Source organism: Macaca mulatta, chromosome 13 (genome assembly GCF_049350105.2).
Source record: "Macaca mulatta isolate MMU2019108-1 chromosome 13, T2T-MMU8v2.0, whole genome shotgun sequence".
Lineage (NCBI taxonomy): Eukaryota > Metazoa > Chordata > Mammalia > Primates > Cercopithecidae > Macaca > Macaca mulatta.
This window is the reverse complement of record NC_133418.1, coordinates 34,024,618-34,052,222: the sequence shown is the minus strand read 5'-3', so window position 1 is coordinate 34,052,222 and position 27,605 is coordinate 34,024,618.

Here is a 27,605-nt window from a genome sequence, read left to right as displayed (position 1 = left end):
ACTAAGCAGTTTCTCAGAAAGCTTCTTTCTCTTTGTTATCGGAGGATATTTCCTTTGGCCCTATAGTCTTCCAAGGGATCCGAAATATCTGTTCTCAGATTCCACAGAAATAAGGCTTGCAAAGAGATCCACGAAATACAGATGTAACTCTGTGAGATGAATTAACAGAACACTAAGCAGTTTCTCAGAAAGCTTCTTTCCAGATTTCATCTGAGGATATTTCCTTTTTCACCATAGCCCTCTAAGGGTTTCCAAATATCACTTTGCCAATTCCACAAGAACTGTCTTAGAGAAAGGCTTCTTGAGGGGAAAGCTGTAAATCTGTGAGATAATTTCAGAGAACACAAAGAAGTTTCTCAGAAAGCATCTTTCTCTTTGTTATCGGAGGATATTTCCTTTGGCCCTATAGTCTTCCAAGGGATCCGAAATATCTGTTCTCAGATTCCACAGAAATAAGGCTAGCAAAGAGATCCACGAAATACAGATGTAACTCTGTGAGATGAATTAACAGAACACTAAGCAGTTTCTCAGAAAGCTTCTTTCCAGATTTCATCTGAGGATATTGCCATTTTCACCATAGCCCTCTATGGGCTTCCAAATATCACTTTGCCAATTCCACAAGAACTGTCTCAGCGAAAGGCTTCCTGATTGGAAAGCTGTAACTCTGTGAGATGATTTCACAGAACACAAAGAAGTTTCTCAGAAAGCTTCTTTCTCTTTGTTATCAGAGGATATTTCATTTGGCCCTATAGTTTTCAAAGGGATCCTACATATCTATTCTCAGATTGCACAGATATAAGGCTAGCAAAGAGATCCACGAAATACAGATGTAACTCCGATAGATGAATTAACAGAACACTAAGCAGTTTCTCAGAAAGCTTCTTTCCAGATTTCATCTGAGGATACTTCCTTTTTAACCGTAGCCCTCTATGGGCTTCCAAATATCACTTTGCCAATTCCAGAAGAACTTTCTTAGCCAAAGGCTTCTTGAGGGGAATGCTGTAACTCTGTGAGATGATTTCACAGAACACAAAGAAGTTTCTCAGAAAGCATCTTTCTCTTTGTTATCGGAGGATATTTCCTTTGGCCCTATACTCTTCCAAGGGATCCGAAATATCTGTTCTCAGATTCCACAGAAATAAGGCTAGCAAAGAGATCCACGAAATACAGATGTAACTCTGTGAGATGAATTAACAGAACACTAAGCAGTTTCTCATAAGCTTCTTTCCAGATTTCATCTGAGGATAATTCCTTTTCACCATAGCCCTCTATGGGCTTCCAAATATCACTTTGCCAATTCCACAAGAACTATCTTAGCGAAAGGCTTCTTGAGGGGAAAGCTGTAAATCTGTGAGATGATTTCAGAGAACACAAAGTAGTTTCTCAGAAAGCTTCTTTCTCTTTGTTATCGGAGGATATTTCCTTTGGCCCTATAGTCTTCCAAGGGATCCGAAATATCTGTTCTCAGATTCCACAGCAATAAGGCTAGCAAAGAGATCCACGAAATACAGATGTAACTCTGTGAGATGAATTAACAGAACACTAAGCAGTTTCTCAGAAAGCTTCTTTCCAGATTTCATCTGAGGATATTTCCATTTTCACCATAGCCCTCCATGGGCTTCCAAATATCACTTTGCCAATTCCACAAGAACTGTCTCATGGAAAGGCTTCTTGAAGGGAAAGCTGTACCTCTGTGAGATGACTTCACAGAACACAAAGAAGTTTCTCAGAAAGCTTCTTTCTCTTTATTATCGGAGGATATTTCCTTTGGCCCTATAGTCTTCAAAGGGATCCGAAATATCTGTTCTCAGATTCCACAGAAACAAGGCTAGCAAAGAGATCCACGAAATACAGATGTAACTCTGTGAGATGAATTAACAGAACACTAAGCAGTTTCTCAGAAAGCTTCTTTCCAGATTTCATCTGAGGATATTTCCTTTTTCACCATAGCCCTCTAGGGGCTTCCAAATATCACTTTGCAAATTCCACAAGAACTGTCTCAGCGAAAGGCTTCTTGAGGGGAAAGGTTTAACTCTGTGAGATGATTTCACAGAACACAAAGAAATTTCTCAGAAAGCTTCTTTCTCTTTGTTATCGGAGGATATTTCCTTTGGCCCTATAGTCTTCTAAGGGATCCGAAATATCTGTTCTCAGATTCCACAGAAATAAGGCAAGCAAAGAGATACACGAAATACAGATGTAAATCTGTGAGATGAATTAACAGAACACTAAGCAGTTTCTCAGAAAGCTTCTTTCCACATTTCATCTGAGGATATTTCCTTTTTCACCATAGCCCACTATGGGCTTCCAAATATCACTTTGGCAATTCCACAAGAACTGTCTTAGCGAATGACTTCTTGAGGGGAAAGCTGTAACTCTGTGAGATGATTTCACAGAACACAAAGATGTTTCTCAGAAAGCTTCTTTCTCTTTGTTATCGGAGCATATTTCCTTTGGCCCTATAGTCTTCAAAGGGATCCGAAATATCAGTTCTCAGATTCCACAGAAATAAGGCTAGCAAAGAGATGCACGAAAAGCAGATGTAACTCTGTGAGATGAATTAACAGAACACTAAGCAGTTTCTCAGAAAGCTTCTTTCCAGATTTCATCTTAGGATATTTCCTTTTTCACCATAGCCCTCTATGGCCTTCCAAATATCACTTTGCCAATTCCACAAGAACTGTCTGAGCGAAAGGGTTCTTGAGGCGAATCCTGTAACTCTGTGAGATTATTTCACAGAACACAAAGAAGTTTCTCAGAAAGCTTCTTTCTCTTTGTTATCGGAGGATATTTCCTTTGGCCCTATAGTCTTCCAAGGGATCCGAAATATCTCTTCTCAGATTCCACAGAAATAAGGCTAGCAAAGAGATCCACGAAATACAGATGTAAGTCTGTGAGATGAATTAACAGAACACTAAGCAGTTTCTCAGAAAGCTTCTTTCCAGATTTCATCTGAGGATATTTCCTTTTCACCATAGCCCTCTATGGGCTTCCAAATATCACTTTGCCAATTCCACAAGAACTGTCTTAGCGAAAGGCTCCTTGAGGGGAAAGCTGTAACTCTGTGAGATGATTTCACAGAACACAAAGAAGTTTCTCAGAAAACTTCCTTCGCTTTGTTATCGGAGGATATTTCCTTTGGCCCTATAGTCTTCCAAGGGATCCGAAATATCTGTTCTCAGATTCCACAGAAATAAGGCTAGCAAAGAGATCCACGAAATACAGATGTAACTCTGTGAGATGAATTAACAGAACACTAAGCAGTTTCTCAGAAAGCTGCGTTCCAGATTTCATCTGAGGGTATTTCCTTTTTCACCATAGACCTCTATGTGCTTCCAAATATCACTTTGCCAATTCCACAAGAACTGTCTTAGCGAAAGGCTTCTTGAGGCGAAACCTGTAACTCTGTGAGATGATTTCACAGAACACAAAGAAGTTTCTCAGAAAGCTTGTTTCTCTTTTTTATCGGAGGATATTTCCTTTGGCCCTATATTTTCAAAGGGATCCGAAATATCTGTTCTCAGATTCCACAGAAATAAGGCTAGCAAAGAGATCCACGAAATACAGATGTAACTCTGTGAGATGAATTAACAGAACCCTAAGCAGTTTCTCAGAAAGCTTCTTTCCAGATTTCATCTGAGGATATTTCCATTTTCACCATAGCCCTCCATGGGCTTCCAAATATCACTTTGCCAATTCCACAAGAACTGTCTCATGGAAAGGCTTCTTGAAGGGAAAGCTGTACCTCTGTGAGATGACTTCACAGAACACAAAGAAGTTTCTCAGAAAGCTTCTTTCTCTTTATTATCGGAGGATATTTCCTTTGGCCCTAGAGTCTTCAAAGGGATCCGAAATATCTGTTCTCAGATTCCACAGAAATAAGGCTAGCAAAGAGATCCCCGAAATACAGATGTAACTCTGTGAGATGAATTAACAGAACACTAAGCAGTTTCTCAGAAAGCTTCTTTCCAGATTTCATCTGAGGATATTTCCTTTTTCACCATAGCCCTCTAGGGGCTTCCAAATATCACTTTGCAAATTCCACAAGAACTGTCTCAGCGAAAGGCTTCTTGAGGGGAAAGGTTTAACTCTGTGAGATGATTTCACAGAACACAAAGAAATTTCTCAGAAAGCTTCTTTCTCTTTGTTATCGGAGGATATTTCCTTTGGCCCTATAGTCTTCTAAGGGATCCGAAATATCTGTTCTCAGATTCCACAGAAATAAGGCAAGCAAAGAGATACACGAAATACAGATGTAAATCTGTGAGATGAATTAACAGAACACTAAGCAGTTTCTCAGAAAGCTTCTTTCCACATTTCATCTGAGGATATTTCCTTTTTCACCATAGCCCACTATGGGCTTCCAAATATCACTTTGGCAATTCCACAAAAACTGTCTTAGCGAATGACTTCTTGAGGGGAAAGCTGTAACTCTGTGAGATGATTTCACAGAACACAAAGAAGTTTCTCAGAAAGCTTCTTTCTCTTTGTTATCGGAGCATATTTCCTTTGGCCCTATAGTCTTCAAAGGGATCCGAAATATCAGTTCTCAGATTCCACAGAAATAGGGCTAGCAAAGAGATCCACGAAATACAGATGTAACTCTGTGAGGTTAATTTACAGAACACTAAGCAGTTTCTCAGAAAGCTTCTTTCCAGATTTCATCTTAGGATATTTCCTTTTTCACCATAGCCCTCTATGGCCTTCCAAATATCACTTTGCCAATTCCACAAGAACTGTCTGAGCGAAAGGGTTCTTGAGGCGAATCCTGTAACTCTGTGAGATTATTTCACAGAACACAAAGAAGTTTCTCAGAAAGCTTCTTTCTCTTTGTTATCGGAGGATATTTCCTTTGGCCCTATAGTCTTCCAAGGGATCCGAAATATCTCTTCTCAGATTCCACAGAAATAAGGCTAGCAAAGAGATCCACGAAATACAGATGTAAGTCTGTGAGATGAATTAACAGAACACTAAGCAGTTTCTCAGAAAGCTTCTTTCCAGATTTCATCTGAGGATATTTCCTTTTCACCATAGCCCTCTATGGGCTTCCAAATATCACTTTGCCAATTCCACAAGAACTGTCTTAGCGAAAGGCTCCTTGAGGGGAAAGCTGTAACTCTGTGAGATGATTTCACAGAACACAAAGAAGTTTCTCAGAAAACTTCCTTCGCTTTGTTATCGGAGGATATTTCCTTTGGCCCTATAGTCTTCCAAGGGATCCGAAATATCTGTTCTCAGATTCCACAGAAATAAGGCTAGCAAAGAGATCCACGAAATACAGATGTAACTCTGTGAGATGAATTAACAGAACACTAAGCAGTTTCTCAGAAAGCTGCGTTCCAGATTTCATCTGAGGGTATTTCCTTTTTCACCATAGACCTCTATGTGCTTCCAAATATCACTTTGCCAATTCCACAAGAACTGTCTTAGCGAAAGGCTTCTTGAGGCGAAACCTGTAACTCTGTGAGATGATTTCACAGAACACAAAGAAGTTTCTCAGAAAGCTTGTTTCTCTTTTTTATCGGAGGATATTTCCTTTGGCCCTATATTTTCAAAGGGATCCGAAATATCTGTTCTCAGATTCCACAGAAATAAGGCTAGCAAAGAGATCCACGAAATACAGATGTAACTCTGTGAGATGAATTAACAGAACCCTAAGCAGTTTCTCAGAAAGCTTCTTTCCAGATTTCATCTGAGGATATTTCCATTTTCACCATAGCCCTCCATGGGCTTCCAAATATCACTTTGCCAATTCCACAAGAACTGTCTCATGGAAAGGCTTCTTGAAGGGAAAGCTGTACCTCTGTGAGATGACTTCACAGAACACAAAGAAGTTTCTCAGAAAGCTTCTTTCTCTTTATTATCGGAGGATATTTCCTTTGGCCCTAGAGTCTTCAAAGGGATCCGAAATATCTGTTCTCAGATTCCACAGAAATAAGGCTAGCAAAGAGATCCCCGAAATACAGATGTAACTCTGTGAGATGAATTAACAGAACACTAAGCAGTTTCTCAGAAAGCTTCTTTCCAGATTTCATCTGAGGATATTTCCTTTTTCACCATAGCCCTCTAGGGACTTCCAAATATCACTTTGCAAATTCCACAAGAACTGTCTCAGCGAAAGGCTTCTTGAGGGGAAAGGTTTAACTCTGTGAGATGATTTCACAGAACACAAAGAAATTTCTCAGAAAGCTTCTTTCTCTTTGTTATCGGAGGATATTTCCTTTGGCCCTATAGTCTTCTAAGGGATCCGAAATATCTGTTCTCAGATTCCACAGAAATAAGGCAAGCAAAGAGATACACGAAATACAGATGTAAATCTGTGAGATGAATTAACAGAACACTAAGCAGTTTCTCAGAAAGCTTCTTTCCACATTTCATCTGAGGATATTTCCTTTTTCACCATAGCCCACTATGGGCTTCCAAATATCACTTTGGCAATTCCACAAAAACTGTCTTAGCGAATGACTTCTTGAGGGGAAAGCTGTAACTCTGTGAGATGATTTCACAGAACACAAAGAAGTTTCTCAGAAAGCTTCTTTCTCTTTGTTATCGGAGCATATTTCCTTTGGCCCTATAGTCTTCAAAGGGATCCGAAATATCAGTTCTCAGATTCCACAGAAATAGGGCTAGCAAAGAGATCCACGAAATACAGATGTAACTCTGTGAGGTTAATTTACAGAACACTAAGCAGTTTCTCAGAAAGCTTCTTTCCAGATTTCATCTTAGGATATTTCCTTTTTCACCATAGCCCTCTATGGGCTTCCAAATATCACTTTGCCAATTCCACAAGAACTGTCTGAGCGAAAGGGTTCTTGAGGCGAATCCTGTAACTCTGTGAGATTATTTCACAGAACACAAAGAAGTTTCTCAGAAAGCTTCTTTCTCTTTGTTATCGGAGGATATTTCCTTTGTCCCTATAGTCTTCCAAGGGATCCGAAATATCTCTTCTCAGATTCCACAGAAATAAGGCTAGCAAAGAGATCCACGAAATCCAGATGTAAGTCTGTGAGATGAATTAACTGAACACTAAGCAGTTTCTCAGAAAGCTTCTTTCCAGATTTCATCTGAGGATATTTCCTTTTCACCATAGCCCTCTATGGGCTTCCAAATATCACTTTGCCAATTCCACAAGAACTGTCTTAGCGAAAGGCTCCTTGAGGGGAAAGCTGTAACTCTGTGAGATGATTTCACAGAACACAAAGAAGTTTCTCAGAAAACTTCCTTCGCTTTGTTATCGGAGGATATTTCCTTTGGCCCTATAATCTTCCAAGGGATCCGAAATATCTGTTCTCAGATTCCACAGAAATAAGGCTAGCAAAGATATCCACGAAATACAGATGTAACTCTGTGAGATGAATTAACAGAACACTAAGCAGTTTCTCAGAAAGCTGCGTTCCAGATTTCATCTGAGGGTATTTCCTTTTTCACCATAGCCCTCTATGTGCTTCCAAATATCACTTTGCCAATTCCACAAGAACTGTCTTAGCGAAAGGCTTCTTGAGGCGAAACCTGTAACTCTGTGAGATGATTTCACAGAACACAAAGAAGTTTCTCAGAAAGCTTGTTTCTCTTTTTTATCGGAGGATATTTCCTTTGGCCCTATATTTTCAAAGGGATCCGAAATATCTGTTCTCAGATTCCACAGAAATAAGGCTAGCAAAGAGATCCACGAAATACAGATGTAACTCTGTGAGATGAATTAAGAGAACATTGAGCAGTTTCTCAGAAAGCTTCTTTCCAGATTTCGTCTGAGGATATTTCCATTTTCACCATAGCCCTCTATGGGCTTCCAAATATCACTTTGCCAATTCCACAAGAACTGTCTTAGCGAATGGCTTCTTGAGGGGAAAGCTCTAACTCTGTGAGATGATTTCACAGAACACAAAGAAGTTTCTCAGACAGTTTCCTTCTCTTTGTTACCGGAGGATGTTTCCTTAGACCCTATAGTGTTCCAAGGGATCCGAAATATCTGTTCTCATATTCCACAGAAATAAGGCCAGCAAAGAGATCCACGAAATACAGATATAACTCTGTGAGATGAATTAACAGAACACTAAGGAGTTTCTCAGAAAGCTTCTTTGCAGATTTCATCTGAGGATATTTCCTTTTTCACCGTAGCCCTCTAAGAGCTTCCAAATATCACTTTGCCAATTCCACAAGAACGGTCTTAGCGAAAGGTTTCTTGAGGGGAAAGATGTAACTCTGTGAGATGATTTCACAGAACACAAAGAAGTTTCTCAGAAAGCTTCTTTCTCTTTGTTATCGGAGGATATTTCCTTTGGCCCTATAGTCTTCAAAGGGATCCGAAATATCTGTTCCCAGATTCCACAGAAATAAGGCTAGCAAAGAGATCCACGAAATACAGATGTAACTCTGTGAGGTGAATTAACAGAACACTAAGCAGTTTCTCAGAAAGCTTCTTTCCAGATTTCATCTTAGGATATTTCCTTTTTCACCATAGCCCTCTCTGGGCTCTCAAATATCACTTTGCCAATTCCACAAGAACTGTCTTAGCGAAAGGCTTCTTGAGGGGAAAGCTGTAACTCTGTGAGATGATTTCACAGAACACAAAGAAGTTTCTCAGAAATCTTCTTTCTCTTTGTTATCGGAGGATATTTCCTTTGGCCCTATAGTCGTCCAAGGGATCCGAAATATCTGTTCTCAGATTCCACAGAAATAAGGCTAGCAAAGAGATCCACGAAATACAGATGTAACTCTGTGAGATGAATTAACAGAACACTAAGCAGTTTCTCAGAAAGCTTCTTTCCAGATTTCATCTGAGGATATTTCCATTTTCACCATAGCCCTCTAAGGGCTTCCAAATATCACTTTGCCAATTCCACAAGAACTGTCTTAGCGAATGGCTTCTTGAGGGGAAAGCTGTAACTCTGTGAGATGATTTCACAAAACACAAAGAAGTTTCTCACAAAGTTTCTTTCTCTTTGTTACCGGAGGATATTTCCTTAGGCCCTATAGTCTTCCAAGGGATCCGAAATATCTGTTCTCAGATTCCACAGAAATAAGGCTAGCAAAGAGATCCACGAAATACAGACGTAACTCTGTGAGATGAATTAACAGAATACTAAGCAGTTTCTCAGAAAGCTTCTTTCCAGATTTCATCTGAGGATATTTCTTTTTTCACCGTAGCCCTCTAAGGGCTTCCAAATATCACTTTGCCAATTGCACAAGAACTATCTTAGCGAAAGGTTTCTTGAGGGGACAGATGTAACTCTGTGAGATGATTTCATAGAACACAAAGAAGTTTCTCAGAAAGCTTCTTTCTCTTTCTTATCGGAGGATATTTCCTTTGGCCCTGTAGTCTTCCAAGGGATCCGAAATATCTGTTCTCAGATTCCACAGAAATAAGGCTAGCAAAGAGATCCCCGAAATACAGATGTAACTCTGTGAAATGAATTAACAGAACACTAAGCAGTTTCTCAGAAAGCTTCTTTCCATATTTCATCTGAGGATATTTCCTTTTTCACCATAGCCCTCTATGGGCTTCCAAATATCACTTTGCCAATTCCAAAAGAACTGTCTTAGCGAAAGGTTTCTTGAGGGGAAAGATGTAACTCTCTGAGATGATTTCACAGAACACAAAGAAGTTTCTCAGAAAGCTTCTTTCTCTTTGTTATCGGAGGATATTTCCTTTTGCCCTGTAGTCTTCCAAGGGATCCGAAATATCTGTTCTCAGATTCCACAGAAATAAGGCTAGCAAAGAGATCCACGAAATACAGATGTAACCCTGTGAGATGAATTAACAGAACACTAAGCAGTTTCTCAGAAAGCTTCTTTCTCTTTGTTATCGGAGGATATTTCCTTTGGCCCTATAGTCTTCCAAGGGATCCGAAATATCTGTTCTCAGATTCCACAGAAATAAGGCTAGCAAAGAGATCCACGAAATACAGATGTAACTCCGTGAGATGAATTAACAGAATACTAAGCAGTTTCTCAGAAAGCTTCTTTCCAGATTTCATCTGAGGATATTTCCTTTTTAACCGTAGCCCTCTATGGGCTTCCAAATATCACTTTGCCATTTCCAGAAGAACTGTCTTAGCCAAAGGCTTCTTCAGGGGAATGCTGTAACTCTGTGAGATGATTTCACAGAACACAAAGAAGTTTCTCAGAAAGCTTCTTTCTCTTTGTTATCGGAGGATATTTCCTTTGGCCCTATAGTCTTCCAAGGGATCCGAAATATCTGTTCTCAGATTCCACAGAAATAAGGCTAGCAAAGAGATGCACGAAATACAGATGTAACTCTGTGAGATGATTTCACAGAACACTAAGCAGTTTCTCAGAAAGCTTCTTTCTCTTTGTTATCGGAGGATATTTCCTTTGGCCCTATAGTCTTCCAAGGGATCCGTAATATCTGTTCTCAGATAACACAGAAATAAGGCTAGCAAAGAGATCCACGAAATACAGATGTAACTCTGTGACATGAATTAACAGAACACTAAGCAGTTTCTCAGAAAGCTTCTTTCCAGATTTCTTCTGAGGATATTTCCTTTTTCACCATAGCCCTGTAAGGGCTTCCAAATATCACTTTGCCAATTCCAGAAGAACTGTCTTAGCAAAAGGCTTCTTGAAGGGAAAGCTGTAACTCTGTGAGATGATTTCACAGAACACAAAGTAGTTTCTCAGAAAGCTTCTTTCTCTTTGTTATCGGAGGATATTTACTTTGGCCCTATAGTCTTCCAAGTGATCCGAAATATCTGTTCTCAGATTCCACAGAAATAAGGCTAGCAAAGAGATCCACGAAATACAGATGTAACTCTGTGAGATGAATTAACAGTACACTAAGCAGTTTCTCAGAAAGCTTCTTTCCAGATTTCATCTGAGGATATTTCCATTTTCACCATAGCCCACTATGGGCTTCCAATTATCACTTCGCAAATTCCAGAAGAACTGTCTTAGCGAAAGGCTTCTTGAGGGGAAAGCTGTAACTGTGTGAGATGATTTCACAGAACACAAAGAAGTTTCTCAGAAAGCTTCTTTCTCTTTGTTATCGGAGGATATTTCCTTTGGCCCTATAGTCTTCCAAGGGATCCGAAATATTTGTTCTCAGATTCCACAGAAATAAGGCTAGCAAAGAGATCCACGAAATACAGATGTAACTCTGTGAGATGAATTAACAGAACACTAAGCAGTTTCTCATAAGCTTCTTTCCAGATTTCATCTGAGGATATTTCCTTTTCACCATAGCCCTCTATGGGCTTCCAAATATCACTTTGCCAATTCCACAAGAACTATCTTAGCGAACGGCTTCTTGAGGGGAAAGCTGTAAATCTGTGAGATGATTTCAGAGAACACAAAGTAGTTTCTCAGAAAGCTTCTTTCTCTTTGTTATCGGAGGATATTTCCTTTGGCCCTATAGTCTTCCAAGGGATCCGAAATATCTGTTCTCAGATTCCACAGAAAAAAGGCTAGCAAAGAGATCAACGAAATACAGATGTAACTCTGTAAGATGAATTAACAGAACACTAAGCAGTTTCTCAGAAAGCTTCTTTCCAGATTTCATCTGTGGATATTTCCATTTTCACCATAGCCCTCCATGGGCTTCCAAATATCACTTTGCCAATTCCACAAGTACTGTCTCATGGAAAGGCTTCTTGAAGGGAAAGCTGTACCTCTGTGAGATGACTTCACAGAACACAAAGAAGTTTCTCAGAAAGCTTCGTTCTCTTTGTTATCGGAGGATATTTCCTTTGGCCCTATAGTCTTCAAAGGGATCCGAAATATCTGTTCTCAGATTCCACAGAAATAAGGCTAGCAAAGAGATCCACGAAACAGAGATGTAACTCTTTGAGATGAATTAACAGAACACTAAGCAGTTTCTCAGAAAGCTTCTTTCCAGATTTCATCTGAGGATATTTCCTTTTTCACCATTGCCCTCTAAGGGCTTCCAAATATCACTTTGCAAATTCCACAAGAACTGTCTCAGCGAAAGGCTTCTTGAGGGGAAAGGTGTAACTCTGTGAGATTATTTCACAGAACACAAAGAAATTTCTCAGAAAGCTTCTTTCTCTTTGTTATCGGAGGATATTTCCTTTGGCCCTATAGTCTTCCAAGGGATCCGAAATATCTGTTCTTAAATTCCACAGAAATAAGGCAAGCAAAGAGATACACGAAATACAGATGTAAATCTGTGAGATGAATTAACAGAACACTAAGCAGTTTCTCAGAAAGCTTCTTTCCACATTTCATCTGAGGATATTTCCTTTTTCACCATAGCCCTCTATGGGCTTCCAAATATCACTTTGCCAATTCCACAAGAACTGTCTGAGTGAAAGGCTTCTTGAGGCGAAACATGTAACTCTGTGAGATGATTTCACAGAACACAAAGAAGTTTCTCAGAAAGCTTCTTTCTCTTTGTTATCGGAGGATATTTCCTTTGGCCCTATAGTCTTCCAAGGGATCCGAAATATCTGTTCTCAGATTCCACAGAAATAAGACTAGCAAAGAGATCCCCGAAATACAGATGTTCCTCTGTGAGATGAATTAACAGAACACTAAGCAGTTTCTTAGAAAGCTTCTTTCCAGTTTTCATCTGAGGATATTTCCATTTTCACCATAGCCCACTATGGGCTTCCAAATATCACTTTGGCAATTCCACAAGAACTGTCTTAGCGAATGACTTCTTGAGGGGAAAGCTGTAACTCTGTGAGATGATTTCACAGAACACAAAGAAGTTTCTCAGAAAGCTTCTTTCTCTTTGTTATCGGAGCATATTTCCTTTGGCCCTGTAGTCTTCAAAGGGATCCGAAATATCAGTTCTCAGATTCCACAGAAATAAGGCTAGCAAAGAGATCCACGAAATACAAATGTAACTCTGTGAGATTAATTAACAGAACACTAAGCAGTTTCTCAGAAAGCTTCTTTCCAGATTTCATCTTAGGATATTTCCTTTTTCACCATAGCCCTCTATGGGCTTCCAAATATCACTTTGCCAATTCCACAAGAACTGTCTGAGCGAAAGGGTTCTTGAGGCGAATCCTGTAACTCTGTGAGATTATTTCACAGAACACAAAGAAGTTTCTCAGAAAGCTTCTTTCTCTTTGTTATCGGAGGATATTTCCTTTGGCCCTATAGTCTTCCAAGGGATCCGAAATATCTCTTCTCAGATTCCACAGAAATAAGGCTAGCAAAGAGATCCACCAAATCCAGATGTAAGTCTGTGAGATGAATTTACAGAACACTAAGCAGTTTCTCAGAAAGCTTCTTTCCAGATTTCATCTGAGGATATTTCCTTTTCACCATAGCCCTCTACGGGCTTCCAAATATCACTTTGCCAATTCCACAAGAACTGTCTTAGCGAAAGGCTCCTTGAGGGGAAAGCTGTAACTCTGTGAGATGATTTCACAGAACACAAAGTAGTTTCTCAGAAAGCTTCTTTCTCTTTGTTATCGGAGGATATTTCCTTTGGCCCTATAGTCTTCCAAGGGATCCGAAATATCTGTTCTCAGATTCCACAGAAATAAGGCTAGCAAAGAGATCCACGAAATACAGATGTAACTCTGTGAGATGAATTAACAGAACACTAAGCAGTTTCTCAGAAAGCTTCTTTCCAGATTTCATCTGAGGATATTTCCATTTTCACCATAGCCCACTATGGGCTTCCAATTATCACTTTGCAAATTCCAGAAGAACTGTCTTAGCGAAAGGCTTCTTGAGGGGAAAGCTGTAACTGTGTGAGATGATTTCACAGAACACAAAGAAGTTTCTCAGAAAGCTTCTTTCTCTTTGTTATCGGAGGATATTTCCTTTGGCCCTATAGTCTTCCAAGGGATCCGAAATATCTGTTCTCAGATTCCACAGAAATAAGGCTAGCAAAGAGATCCACGAAATACAGATGTAACACTGTGAGATGAATTAACAGAACACTAAGCAGTTTCTCATAAGCTTCTTTCCAGATTTCATCTGAGGATATTTCCTTTTCACCATAGCCCTCTATGGGCTTCCAAATATCACTTTGCCAATTCCACAAGAACTATCTTAGCGAAAGGCTTCTTGAGGGGAAAGCTGTAAATCTGTGAGATGATTTCAGAGAACACAAAGTAGTTTCTCAGAAAGCTTCTTTCTCTTTTTTATCGGAGGATATTTCCTTTGGCCCTATAGTCTTCCAAGGGATCCGAAATATCTGTTCTCAGATTCCACAGAAATAAGGCTAGCAAAGAGATCCACGAAATACAGATGTAACTCTGTGAGATGAATTAACAGAACACTAAGCAGTTTCTCAGAGAGCTTCTTTCCAGATTTCATCTGAGGATATTTCCATTTTCACCATAGCCCTCCATGGGCTTCAAAATATCACTTTGCCAATTCCACAAGAACTGTCTCATGGAAAGGCTTCTTGAAGGGAAAGATGTACCTCTGTGAGATGACTTCACAGAACACAAAGAAGTTTCTCAGAAAGCTTCTTTCTCTTTGTTATCGGAGGATATTTCCTTTGGCCCTATAGTCTTCAAAGGGATCCGAAATATCTGTTCTCAGATTCCACAGAAATAAGGCTAGCAAAGAGATCCACGAAATAGAGATGTAACTCTTTGAGATGAATTAACAGAACACTAAGCAGTTTCTCAGAAAGCTTCTTTCCAGATTTCATCTGAGGATATTTCCTTTTTCACCATTGCCCTCTATGGGCTTCCAAATATCACTTTGCAAATTCCACAAGAACTGTCTCAGCGAAAGGCTTCTTGAGGGGAAAGGTGTAACTCTGTGAGATGATTTCACAGAACACAGAGAAATTTCTCAGAAAGCTTCTTTCTCTTTGTTATCGGAGGATATTTCCTTTGGCCCTATAGTCTTCCAAGGGATCCGAAATATCTGTTCTCAGATTCCACAGAAATAAGGCAAGCAAAGAGAAACACGAAATACAGATGTAAACCTGTGAGATGAATTAACAGCACACTAAGCAGTTTCTCAGAAAGCTTCTTTCCACATTTCATCTGAGGATATTTCCTTTTTCACCATAGCCCTCTATGGGCTTCCAAATATCACTTTGCCAATTCCACAAGAACTGTCTGAGTGAAAGGCTTCTTGAGGCGAAACCTGTAACTCTGTGAGATGATTTCACAGAACACAAAGAAGTTTCTCAGAAAGGTTCTTTCTCTTTGTTATTGGAGGATATTTCCTTTGGCCCTATATTCTTCCAAGGGATCCGAAATATCTGTTCTCAGATTCCACAGAAATAAGACTAGCAAAGAGATCCACGAAATCCAGATGTAAGTCTGTGAGATGAATTAACAGAACACTAAGCAGTTTCTCAGAAAGCTTCTTTCCAGATTTCATCTCAGGATATGTCCTTTTCACAATAGCCCCCTATGGGCTTCCAAATATCACTTTGCCAATTCCACAAGAACTGTCTTAGCGAAAGGCTCCTTGAGGGGAAAGATGTAACTCTGTGAGATGATTTCACAGAACACAAAGAAGTTTCTCAGAAAGCTTCTTTCTCTTTGTTATCGAAGGATATTTCCTTTGGCCCTGTAGTCTTCCAAGGGATCCGAAATATCTGTTTTCAGATTCCACAGAAATAAGGCTAGCAAAGAGATCCATGAAATACATATGTAACTCTGTGAGATGAATTAACAAACACTAAGCAGTTTCTCAGAAAGCTTCTTTCCAGATTTCATCTGAGGATATTTCCTTTTTCACCATAGACCTCTAAGGTCTTCCAAATATCACTTTGCCAATTCCACAAGAACTGTCTTAGCGAAAGGCTTCTTGAGGCGAAACCTGTAACTCTGTGAGATGATTTCACAGAACACAAAGAAGTTTCTCAGAAAGCTTCTTTCTCTTTGTTATCGGAGGATATTACCTTTGGCCCTATAGCCTTCCAAGGGATCCGAAATATCTGTTCTCAGATTCCACAGAAATAAGGCTAGCAAAGAGATCCCCGAAATACAGATGTAATTCTGTGAGATGAATTAACAGAACACTAACCAGTTTCTCAGAAAGCTTCTTTCCAGATTTCATCTGAGGATATTTCCTTTTTCAACATAGCCCTCTAGGGGCTTCCAAATATCACTTTGCCAATTCCACAAGAACTGTCTTATCGAAAGGCTTCCTGAGGGGAAAGCTGTAACTCTGTGAGATGATTTCACAGAACACAAAGAAGTTTCTCACAAAGATTCTTTCTATTTGATATCGGAGGATATTTCCTTTGGCCCTACAGTCTTCCAAGGGATCCGAAATATCTGTTCTCAGATTCCACAGAAATAAGGCTAGCAAAGAGATCCACGAAATACAGTTGTAACTCTGTGAGATGAATTAACAGAACACTAAGCAGTTTCTCAGAAAGCTTCTTTCCAGATTTCATCTGAGGATATTTCCATTTTCACCATAGCCCTCTATGGGCTTCCAAATATCACTTTGCCAGTTCCAGAAGAACTGTCTTAGCGAAAGGCTTCTTGAGGGGAAAGCTGTAACTCTGTGAGATGATTTCACAGAACACAAAGAAGTTTCTCAGAAAGCTTCTTTCTCTTTGTTATCGGAGGATATTTCCTTTCGCCCTACAGTCTTCAAAGCGATCCGAAATATCTGTTCTCAGATTCCACAGAGATAAGGCGAGGAAAGAAATCCACGAAATGCAGATGTAACTCTGTGAGATGAATTAACAGAACACTAAGCAGTTTCTCAGAAAGCTTCTTTCTCTTTGTTATCGGAGGATATTTCCTTTGGCCCTATAGTCTTCCAAGGGATCCGTAATATCTGTTCTCAGATTCCACAGAAATAAGGCTAGCAAAGAGATCCACGAAATACAGATGTAACTCTGTGACATGAATTAACAGAACACTAAGCAGTTTCTCAGAAAGCTTCTTTCCAGATTTCTTCTGAGGATATTTCCTTTTTCACCATAGCCCTCTATGGGCTTCCAAATATCACTTTGCCAATTCCACAAGAACTATTTTAGCGAAAGGCTTCTTGAGGGGTAAGCTGTAAATCTGTGAGATGATTTCAGAGAACACAAAGTAGTTTCTCAGAAAGCTTCTTTCTCTTTGTTATCGGAGGATATTTCTTTTGGCCCTATAGTCTTCCAAGGGATCCGAAATATCTGTTCTCAGATTCCACAGAAATAAGGCTAGCAAAGAGATCCACGAAATACAGATGTAACTCTGTGAGATAAATTAACAGAACACTAAGCAGTTTCTCAGAAAGCTTCTTTCCAGATTTCATCTGAGGATATTTCCATTTTCACCATAGCCCTCCATTGGCTTCCAAATATCACTTTGCCAATTCCACAAGAACTGTCTCATGGAAAGGCTTCTTGAAGGGAAAGCTGTACCTCTGTGAGATGACTTCAGAGAACACAAAGAAGTTTCTCAGAAAACTTCTTTCTCTTTGTTATCGGAGGATATTTCCTTTGGCCCTATAGTCTTCCAAGGGATCCGAAATATCAGTTCTCAGATTCCACAGAAATAAGGCTAGCAAAGAGATCCACGAAATACAGATGTAACTCTGTGAGATTAATTAACAGAACACTAAGCAGTTTCTCAGAAAGCTTCTTTCCAGATTTCATCTTAGGATATTTCCTTTTTCACCATAGCCCTCTATGGGCTTCCAAATATCACTTTGCCAATTCCACAAGAACTGTCTGAGCGAAAGGGTTCTTGAGGCGAATCCTGTAACTCTGTGAGATTATTTCACAGAACACAAAGAAGTTTCTCAGAAAGCTTCCTTCTCTTTGTTATCGGAGGATATTTCCTTTGGCCCTATAGTCTTCCAAGGGATCCGAAATATCTGTTCTCAGATTCCACAGAAATAAGGCAAGCAAAGAGATACACGAAATACAGATGTAAATCTTTTGTGAGATGAATTAACAGAACACTAAGCAGTTTCTCAGAAAGCTTCTTTCCAGATTTCATCTGAGGATATTTCCTTTTTCACCATAGCCCTCTATGGGCTTCCAAATATCACTTTGCCAATTCCACAAGAACTGTCTGAGTGAAAGGCTTCTTGAGGCGAAACCTTTAACTCTGTGAGATGATTTCACAGAACACAAAGAGGTTTCTCAGAAAGCTTCTTTCTCTTTGTTATCGGAGGATATTTCCTTAGGCCCTATAGTCTTCCAAGGGATCCGAAATATCTGTTCTCAGATTCCACAGAAATAAGACTAGCAAAGAGATCCCCGAAATACAGATGTTCCTCTGTGAGATGAATTAACAGAACACTAAGCAGTTTCTCAGAAAGCTTCTTTCCAGTTTTCATCTGAGGATATTTCCATTTTCACCATAGCCCACTATGGGCTTCCAAATATCACTTTGGCAATTCCACAAGAACTGTCTTAGCGAATGACTTCTTGAGGGGAAAGCTGTAACTCTGTGAGATGATTTCACAGAACACAAAGAAGTTTCTCAGAAAGCTTCTTTCTCTTTGTTATCGGAGCATATTTCCTTTGGCCCTATAGTCTTCAAAGGGATCCGAAATATCAGTTCTCAGATTCCACAGAAATAAGGCTAGCAAAGAGATCCACGAAATACAGATGTAACTCTGTGAGATTAATTAACAGAACACTAAGCAGTTTCTCAGAAAGCTTCTTTCCAGATTTCATCTTAGGATATTTCCTTTTTCACTATAGCCCTCTATGGGCTTCCAAATATCACTTTGCCAATTCCACAAAAACTGTCTGAGCGAAAGGGTTCTTGAGGCGAATCCTGTAACTCTGTGAGATTATTTCACAGAACACAAAGAAGTTTCTCAGAAAGCTTCTTTCTCTTTGTTTTCGGAGGATATTTCCTTTGGCCCTATAGTCTTCCAAGGGATCCGAAATATCTCTTCTCAGATTCCACAGAAATAAGGCTAGCAAAGAGATCCACGAAATCCAGATGTAAGTCTGTGAGATGAATTAACAGAACACTAAGCAGTTTCTCAGAAAGCTTCTTTCCAGATTTCATCTGAGGATATTTCCTTTTCACCATAGCCCTCTATGGGCTTCCAAATATCACTTTGCCAATTCCACAAGAACTGTCTTAGCGAAAGGCTCCTTGAGGGGAAAGCTGTAACTCTGTGAGATGATTTCACAGAACACAAAGAAGTTTCTCAGAAAACTTCTTTCGCTTTGTTATCGGAGGATATTTCCTTTGGCCCTATAGTCTTCCAAGGGATCCGAAATATATGTTCTCAGATTCCACAGAAATAAGGCTAGCAAAGAGATCCACGAAATACAGATGTAACTCTGTGAGATGAATTAACAGAACACTAAGCAGTTTCTCAGAAAGCTGCGTTCCAGATTTCATCTGAGGGTAATTCCTTTTTCACCATAGCCCTCTATGTGCTTCCAAATATCACTTTGCCAATTCCACAAGAACTGTCTTAGCGAAAGGCTTCTTGAGGCGAAACCTGTAACTCTGTGAGATGATTTCACAGAACACAAAGAAGTTTCTCAGAAAGCTTCTTTCTCTTTTTTATCGGAGGATATTTCCTTTGGCCCTATGTTTTCAAAGGGACCCGAAATATCTGTTCTCAGATTCCACAGAAATAAGGCTAGCAAAGAGATCCACGAAATACAGTTGTAACTCTGTGAGATGAATTAACAGAACACTAAGCAGTTTCTCAGAAACCTTCTTTCCAGATTTCATCTGAGGATATTTCCATTTTCACCATAGCCCTCTATGGGCTTCCAAATATCACTTTGCCAATTCCACAAGAACTGTCTTAGCGAAAGGCTTCTTGAGGGGAAAGCTGTAACTCTGTAAGATGATTTCACAGAACACAAAGAAGTTTCTCAGAAAGCTTCTTTCTCTTTGTTATCGGAGGATATTTCCTTTGGCCCTATAGTCTTCAAAGGGATCCGAAATATCTGTTCCCAGTTTCCACAGAAATAAGGCTAGCAAAGAGATCCACGAAATACAGATGTAACTCTGTGAGATGAATTAACAGAACACTAAGCAGTTTCTCAGAAAGCTTCTTTCCAGATTTCATCTTAGGATATTTCCTTTTTCACCATAGCCCTCTCTGGGCTCTCAAATATCACTTTGCCAATTCCACAAGAACTGTCTTAGCGAAAGACTTCTTGAGGGGAAAGCTGTAACTCTGTGAGATGATTTCACAGAACACAAAGAAGTTTCTCAGAAAGCTTCTTTCTCTTTGTTATCGGAGGATATTTCCTTTGGCCCTATAGTCTTCCAAGGGATCCGAAATATCTGTTCTCAGATTCCACAGAAATAAGGCTAGCAAAGAAATCCACGAAATACAGATGTAACTCTGTGAGATGTATTAAAAGAACACTAAGCAGTTTCTCAGAAAGCTTCTTTCCAGATTTCATCTGAGGATATTTCCTTTTTCACCATAGCCCTCTATGGGTTTCCAAATATCACTTTGCCAATTCCAGAAGAACTGTCTTAGCGAAAGGCTTCTTGAAGGGAAAGCTGTAACTCTGTGAGATGATTTCACAGAACACAAAGAAGTTTCTCAGAAAGCTTCTTTCTCTTTGTTATCGGAGGATATTCCCTTTGGCCCTATAGTCTTCCAAGGGATCCGAAATATCTGTTCTCAGATTCCACAGAAATAAGGCTAGCAAAGAGATCCACGAAATACAGTTGTAACTCTGTGAGATGAATTAACAGGACACTAAGCAGTTTCTCAGAAAGCTTCTTTCCAGATTTCATCTGAGGATATTTCCATTTTCACCATAGCCCACTATGGGCTTCCAATTATCACTTTGCAAATTCCAGAAGTACTGTCTTAGCGAAAGGCTTCTTGAGGGGAAAGCTGTAACTCTGTGAGATGATTTCACAGAACACAAAGAAGTTTCTCAGAAAGCTTCTTTCTCTTTGTTATCGGAGGATATTTCCTTTGGCCCTACAGTCTTCCAAGGGATCCGAAATATCTGTTCTCAGATTTCACAGAAATAAGGTTAGCAAAGAGATCCACGAAATACAGATGTAACGCTGTGAGATGAATTAGCAGAACACTAAGCAGTTTCTCAGAAGCTTCTTTCCGGATTTCATCTGAGGATATTTCCTTTTTCACCATAGCCCTCTATGGGCTTCCAAATATCACTTTGCCAATTCCACAAGAACTGTCTTAGCGAAAGGCTTCTTGAGGGGAAAGCTGTAAATCTGTGAGATAATTTCAGAGAACACAAAGAAGTTTCTCAGAAAGCATCTTTCTCTTTGTTATCGGAGGATATTTCCTTTGGCCCTATAGTCTTCCAAGGGATCCGAAATATCTGTTCTCAGATTCCACAGAAATAAGGCTAGAAAAGAGATCCACGAAATACAGATGTAACTCTGTGAGATGAATTAACAGAACACTAAGCAGTTTCTCAGAAAGCTTCTTTCCAGATTTCATCTGAGGATATTTCCATTTTCACCATAGCCCTCTATGGGCTTCCAAATATCACTTTGCCAATTCCACAAGAACTGTCTCAGCGAAAGTCTTCCTGATTGGAAAGCTGTAACTCTGTGAGATGATTTCACAGAACACAAAGAAGTTTCTCAGAAAGCTTCTTTCTCTTTGTTATCAGAGGATATTTCCTTTGTCCCTATAGTTTTCAAAGGGATCCTACATATCTATTCTCAGATTGCACAGAAATAAGGCTAGCAAAGAGATCAACGAAATACAGATGTAACTCCGTGAGATGAATTAACAGAACACTAAGCAGTTTCTCAGAAAGCTTCTTTCCAGATTTCATCTGAGGATATTTCCTCTTTAACCGTAGCCCTCTATGGGCTTCCAAATATCACTTTGCCAATTCCAGAAGAACTGTATTAGCCAAAGGCTTCTTGAGGGGAATGCTGTAACTCTGTGACATGATTTCACAGAACACAAAGAAGTTTCTCAGAAAGCTTCTTTCTCTTTGTTATCGGAGGATATTTCCTTTGGCCCTATAGTCTTCCAAGGGATCCGAAATATCTGTTCTCAGATTCCACAGAAATAAGGCTAGCAAAGAGATCCACGAAATACAGAAGTAACTCTGTGAGATGAATTAACAGAACACTAAGCAGTTTCTCAGAAAGCTTCTTTCTCTTTGTTATCGGAGGATATTTCCTTTGGCCCTATAGTCGTCCAAGGGATCCGTAATATCTGTTCTCAGATTCCACAGATATAAGGCTAGCAAAGAGATCCACGAAATACAGATGTAACTCTGTGACATGAATTAACAGAACACTAAGCAGTTTCTCAGAAAGCTTCTTTCCAGATTTCTTCTGAGGATATTTCATTTTTCACCATAGCCCTCTATGGGCTTCCAAATATCACTTTGCCAATTCCACAAGAGCTATCTTAGCGAAAGGCTTCTTGAGGGGTAAGCTGTAAATCTGTGAGATGATTTCAGAGAACACAAAGTAGTTTCTTAGAAAGCTTCTTTCTCTTTGTTATCGGAGGATATTTCCTTTGGCCCTATACTCTTCCAAGGGATCCGAAATATCTGTTCTCAGATTCCACAGAAATAAGGCTAGCAAAGAGATCCACGAAATACAGATGTAACTCTGTGAGATGAATTAACAGAACACTAAGCAGTTTCTCAGAAAGCTTCTTTCCAGATTTCATCTGAGGATATTTCCATTTTCACCATAGCCCTCCATGGGCTTCCAAATATCACTTTGCCAATTCCACAAGAACTGTCTCATGGAAAGGCTTCTTGAAGGGAAAGCTGTACCTCTGTGAGATGACTTCACAGAACACAAAGAAGTTTCTCAGAAAACTTCTTTCTCTTTGTTATCGGAGGATATTTCCTTTGGCCCTATAGTCTTCCAAGGGATCCGAAATATCTGTTCTCAGATTCCACAGAAATAAGACTAGCAAAGAGATCCCCGAAATACAGATGTTCCTCTGTGAGATGAATTAACAGAACACTAAGCAGTTTCTCAGAAAGCTTCTTTCCAGTTTTCATCTGAGGATATTTCCATTTTCACCATAGCCCACTATGGGCTTCCAAATATCACTTTGGCAATTCCACAAGAACTGTCTTAGCGAATGACTTCTTGAGGGGAAAGCTGTAACTCTGTGAGATGATTTCACAGAACACAAAGAAGTTTCTCAGAAAGCTTCTTTCTCTTTGTTATCGGAGCATATTTCCTTTGGCCCTATAGTCTTCAAAGGGATCCGAAATATCAGTTCTCAGATTCCACAGAAATAAGGCTAGCAAAGAGATCCACGAAATACAGATGTAACTCTGTGAGATTAATTAACAAAACACTAAGCAGTTTCTCAGAAAGCTTCTTTCCAGTTTTCATCTGAGGATATTTCCATTTTCACCATAGCCCACTATGGGCTTCCAAATATCACTTTGCCAATTCCACAAGAACTGTCTGAGCGAAAGGGTTCTTGAGGCGAATCCTGTAACTCTGTGAGATTATTTCACAGAACACAAAGAAGTTTCTCAGAAAGCTTCTTTCTCTTTGTTATCGGAGGATATTTCCTTTGGCCCTATAGTCTTCCAAGGGATCCGAAATATCTCTTCTCAGATTCCACAGAAATAAGGCTAGCAAAGAGATCCACGAAATCCAGATGTAAGTCTGTGAGATGAATTAACAGAACACTAAGCAGTTTCTCAGAAAGCTTCTTTCCAGATTTCATCTGAGGATATTTCCTTTTCACCGTAGCCCTCTATGGGCTTCCAAATATCACTTTGCCAATTCCACAAGAACTGTCTCATGGAAAGGCTTCTTGAAGGGAAAGCTGTACCTCTGTGAGATGACTTCACAGAACACAAAGAAGTTTCTCAGAAAGCTTCTTTCTCTTTGTTATCGGAGGATATTTCCTTTGGCCCTATAGTCTTCCAAGGGATCCGAAATATCTGTTCTCAGATTCCACAGAAATAAGGCTAGCAAAGAGATCCACGAAATACAGATGTAACTCTGTGAGATGAATTAACAGAACACTAAGCAGTTTCTCAGGAAGCTTCTTTCCAGATTTCATCTGAGGATATTTCCTTTTTCACCATTGCCGTCTTTGGGCTTCCAAATATCACTTTGCAAATTCCACAAGAACTGTCTCAGCGAAAGGCTTCTTGAGGGGAAAGGTGTAACTCTGTGAGATGATTTCACAGAACACAAAGAAATTTCTCAGAAAGCTTCTTTCTCTTTGTTATCGGAGGATATTTCCTTTGGCCCTATAGTCTTCCAAGGGATCCGAAATATCTGTTCTCAGATTCCACAGAAATAAGGCAAGCAAAGAGATACACGAAATACAGATGTAAATCTGTGAGATGAATTAACAGAACACTAAGCAGTTTCTCAGAAAGCTTCTTTCCAGATTTCATCTGAGGATATTTCCTTTTTCACCATAGCCCTCTATGGGCTTCCAAATATCACTTTGCCAATTCCACAAGAACTGTCTGAGTGAAAGGCTTCTTGAGGCGAAACCTTTAACTCAGTGAGATGATTTCACAGAACACAAAGAAGTTTCTCAAAAAGCTTCTTTCTCTTTGTTATCGGAGGATATTTCCTTTGGCCCTATAGTCTTCCAAGGGATCCGAAATATCTGTTCTCAGATTCCACAGAAATAAGACTAGCAAAGAGATCCCCGAAATACAGATGTTCCTCTGTGAGATGAATTAACAGAACACTAAGCAGTTTCTCAGAAAGCTTCTTTCCAGTTTTCATCTGAGGATATTTCCATTTTCACCATAGCCCACTATGGGCTTCCAAATATCACTTTGGCAATTCCACAAGAACTGTCTTAGCGAATGACTTCTTGAGGGGAAAGCTGTAACTCTGTGAGATGATTTCACAGAACACAAAGAAGTTTCTCAGAAAGCTTCTTTCTCTTTGTTATCGGAGCATATTTCCTTTGGCCCAATAGTCTTCAAAGGGATCCGAAATATCAGTTCTCAGATTCCACAGAAATAAGGCTAGCAAAGAGATCCACGAAATACAGATGTAACTCTGTGAGATTAATTAACAGAACACTAAGCAGTTTCTCAGAAAGCTTCTTTCCAGATTTCATCTTAGGATATTTCCTTTTTCACTATAGCCCTCTATGGGCTTCCAAATATCACTTTGCCAATTCCACAAGAACTGTCTGAGCGAAAGGGTTCTTGAGGCGAATCCTGTAACTCTGTGAGATTATTTCACAGAACACAAAGAAGTTTCTCAGAAAGCTTCTTTCTCTTTGTTTTCGGAGGATATTTCCTTTGGCCCTATAGTCTTCCAAGGGATCCGAAATATCTCTTCTCAGATTCCACAGAAATAAGGCTAGCAAAGAGATCCACGAAATCCAGATGTAAGCCTGTGAGATGAATTAACAGAACACTAAGCAGTTTCTCAGAAAGCTTCTTTCCAGATTTCATCTGAGGATATTTCCTTTTCACCATAGCCCTCTAAGGGCTTCCAAATATCACTTTGCCAATTCCACAAGAACTGTCTTAACGAAAGGCTCCTAGAGGGGAAAGCTGTAACTCTGTGAGATGATTTCACAGAACACAAAGAAGTTTCTCAGAAAACTTCTTTCGCTTTGTTATCGGAGGATATTTCCTTTGGCCCTATAGTCTTCCAAGGGATCCGAAATATCTGTTCTCAGATTCCACAGAAATAAGGCTAGCAAAGAGATCCACGAAATACAGATGTAACTCTGTGAGATGAATTAACAGAACACTAAGCAGTTTCTCAGAAAGCTGCGTTCCAGATTTCATCTGAGGGTATTTCCTTTTTCACCATAGCCCTCTCTGTGCTTCCAAATATCACTTTGCCATTCCACAAGAACTGTCTTAGCGAAAGGCTTCTTGAGGCGAAACCTGTAACTCTGTGAGATGATTTCACAGAACACAAAGAAGTTTCTCAGAAAGCTTCTTTCTCTTTTTTATCGGAGGATATTTCCTTTGGCCCTATGTTTTCAAAGGGATCCGAAATATCTGTTCTCAGATTCCACAGAAATAAGGCTAGGAAAGATATCCACGAAATACAGATGTAACTCTGTGAGATGAATTAAGAGAACATTAAGCAGTCTCTCAGAAAGCTTCTTTCCAGATTTCATCTGAGGATATTTCCTTTTTCCCCATAGCCCTCTATGGGCTTCCAAATATCACTTTGCCAATTCCACAAGAACTGTCTTAGCGAAAGGCTTCTTGAGGGGAAAGCTGTAACTCTGTGAGATGATTTCACAGAACACAAAGAAGTTTCTCAGAAAGCTTCTTTCTCTTTGTTATCGGAGGATATTGCCTTTGGCCCTATAGTCTTCCAAGGGATCCGAAATATCTGTTCTCAGGTTCCACAGAAGTAAGGCTAGCAAAGAGATCCACGAAATACAGATGTAACTCTGTGAGATGAATTAACAGAACACAAAGCAGTTTCTCAGAAAGCTTCTTTCCAGATTTCATCTGAGGATATTTCCTTTTTCACCGTAGCCCTCTAAGGGCTTCCAAATATCACTTTGCCAATTGCACAAGAACTGTCTTAGCGAAAGGTTTCTTGAGGGGAAAGATGTAACTCTGTGAGATGATTACACAGAACACAAAGAAGTTTCTCAGGAAGCTTCTTTCTCTTTGTTATCGGAGGATATTACCTTTGGCCCTGTAGTCTTCCAAGGGATCCGAAATATCTGTTCTCAGATTCCACAGAAATAAGGCTAGCAAAGAGATCCCCGAAATACAGATGTAACTCTATGAAATGAATTAACAGAACACTAAGCAGTTTCTCAGAAAGCTTCTTTCCAGATTTCATCTGAGGATATTTCCTTTTTCACCATAGCCCTCTATGGGCTTTCAAATATCACTTTGCCAATTCCAAAAGAACTGTCTTAGCGAAAGGTTTCTTGAGGGGAAAGATGTAACTCTCTGAGATGATTTCACAGAACACAAAGAAGTTTCTCAGAAAGCTTCTTTCTCTTTGTTATCGGAGGATATTTCCTTTGGCCCTATAGTCTTCCAAGGGATCCGAAATATCTGTTCTCAGATTCCACAGAAATAACGCTAGCAAAGAGATCCATGAAATACAGATGTAACTCTGTGAGATGAATTAACAAACACTAAGCAGTTTCTCAGAAAGCTTATTTCCAGATTTCATCTGAGGATATTTCCTTTTTCACCACAGACCTCTAAGGGCTTCCAAATATCACTTTGCCAATTCCACAAGAACTGTGTTAGCGAAAGGCTTCTTGAGGCGAAACCTGTAACTCTGTGAGATGATTTCACAGAACACAAAGAAGTTTCTCAGAAAGCTTCTTTCTCTTTGTTATCGGAGGATATTTCCTTTGGCCCTATAGTCTTCCAAGGGATCCGAAATATCTGTTCTCATATTCCACAGAAATAAGGCTAGCAAAGAGATCCACGAAATACAGATGTAACTCTGTGAGATGAATTAACAGAACACTAAGCAGTTTCTCAGAAAGCTTCTTTCCAGATTTCATCTGAGGATATTTCCTTTTTCACCGTAGCCCTCTAAGGGCTTCCAAATATCACTTTGCCAATTCCACAAGAACTGTCTTAGCGAAAGGCTTCTTGAGGGGAAAGCTGTAACTCTGTGAGATGATTTCACAGAACACAAAGAAGTTTCTCAGAAAGCTTCTTTCTCTTTGTTATCGGAGGATATTTCCTTTGGCCCTATAGTCTTCCAAGGGATCCGAAATATCTGTCCTCAGATTCCAAAGAAATAAGACTAGCAAAGAGATCCACGAAATACAGATGTAACTCTGTGAGATGAATTAACAGAACACTAAGCAGTTTCTCA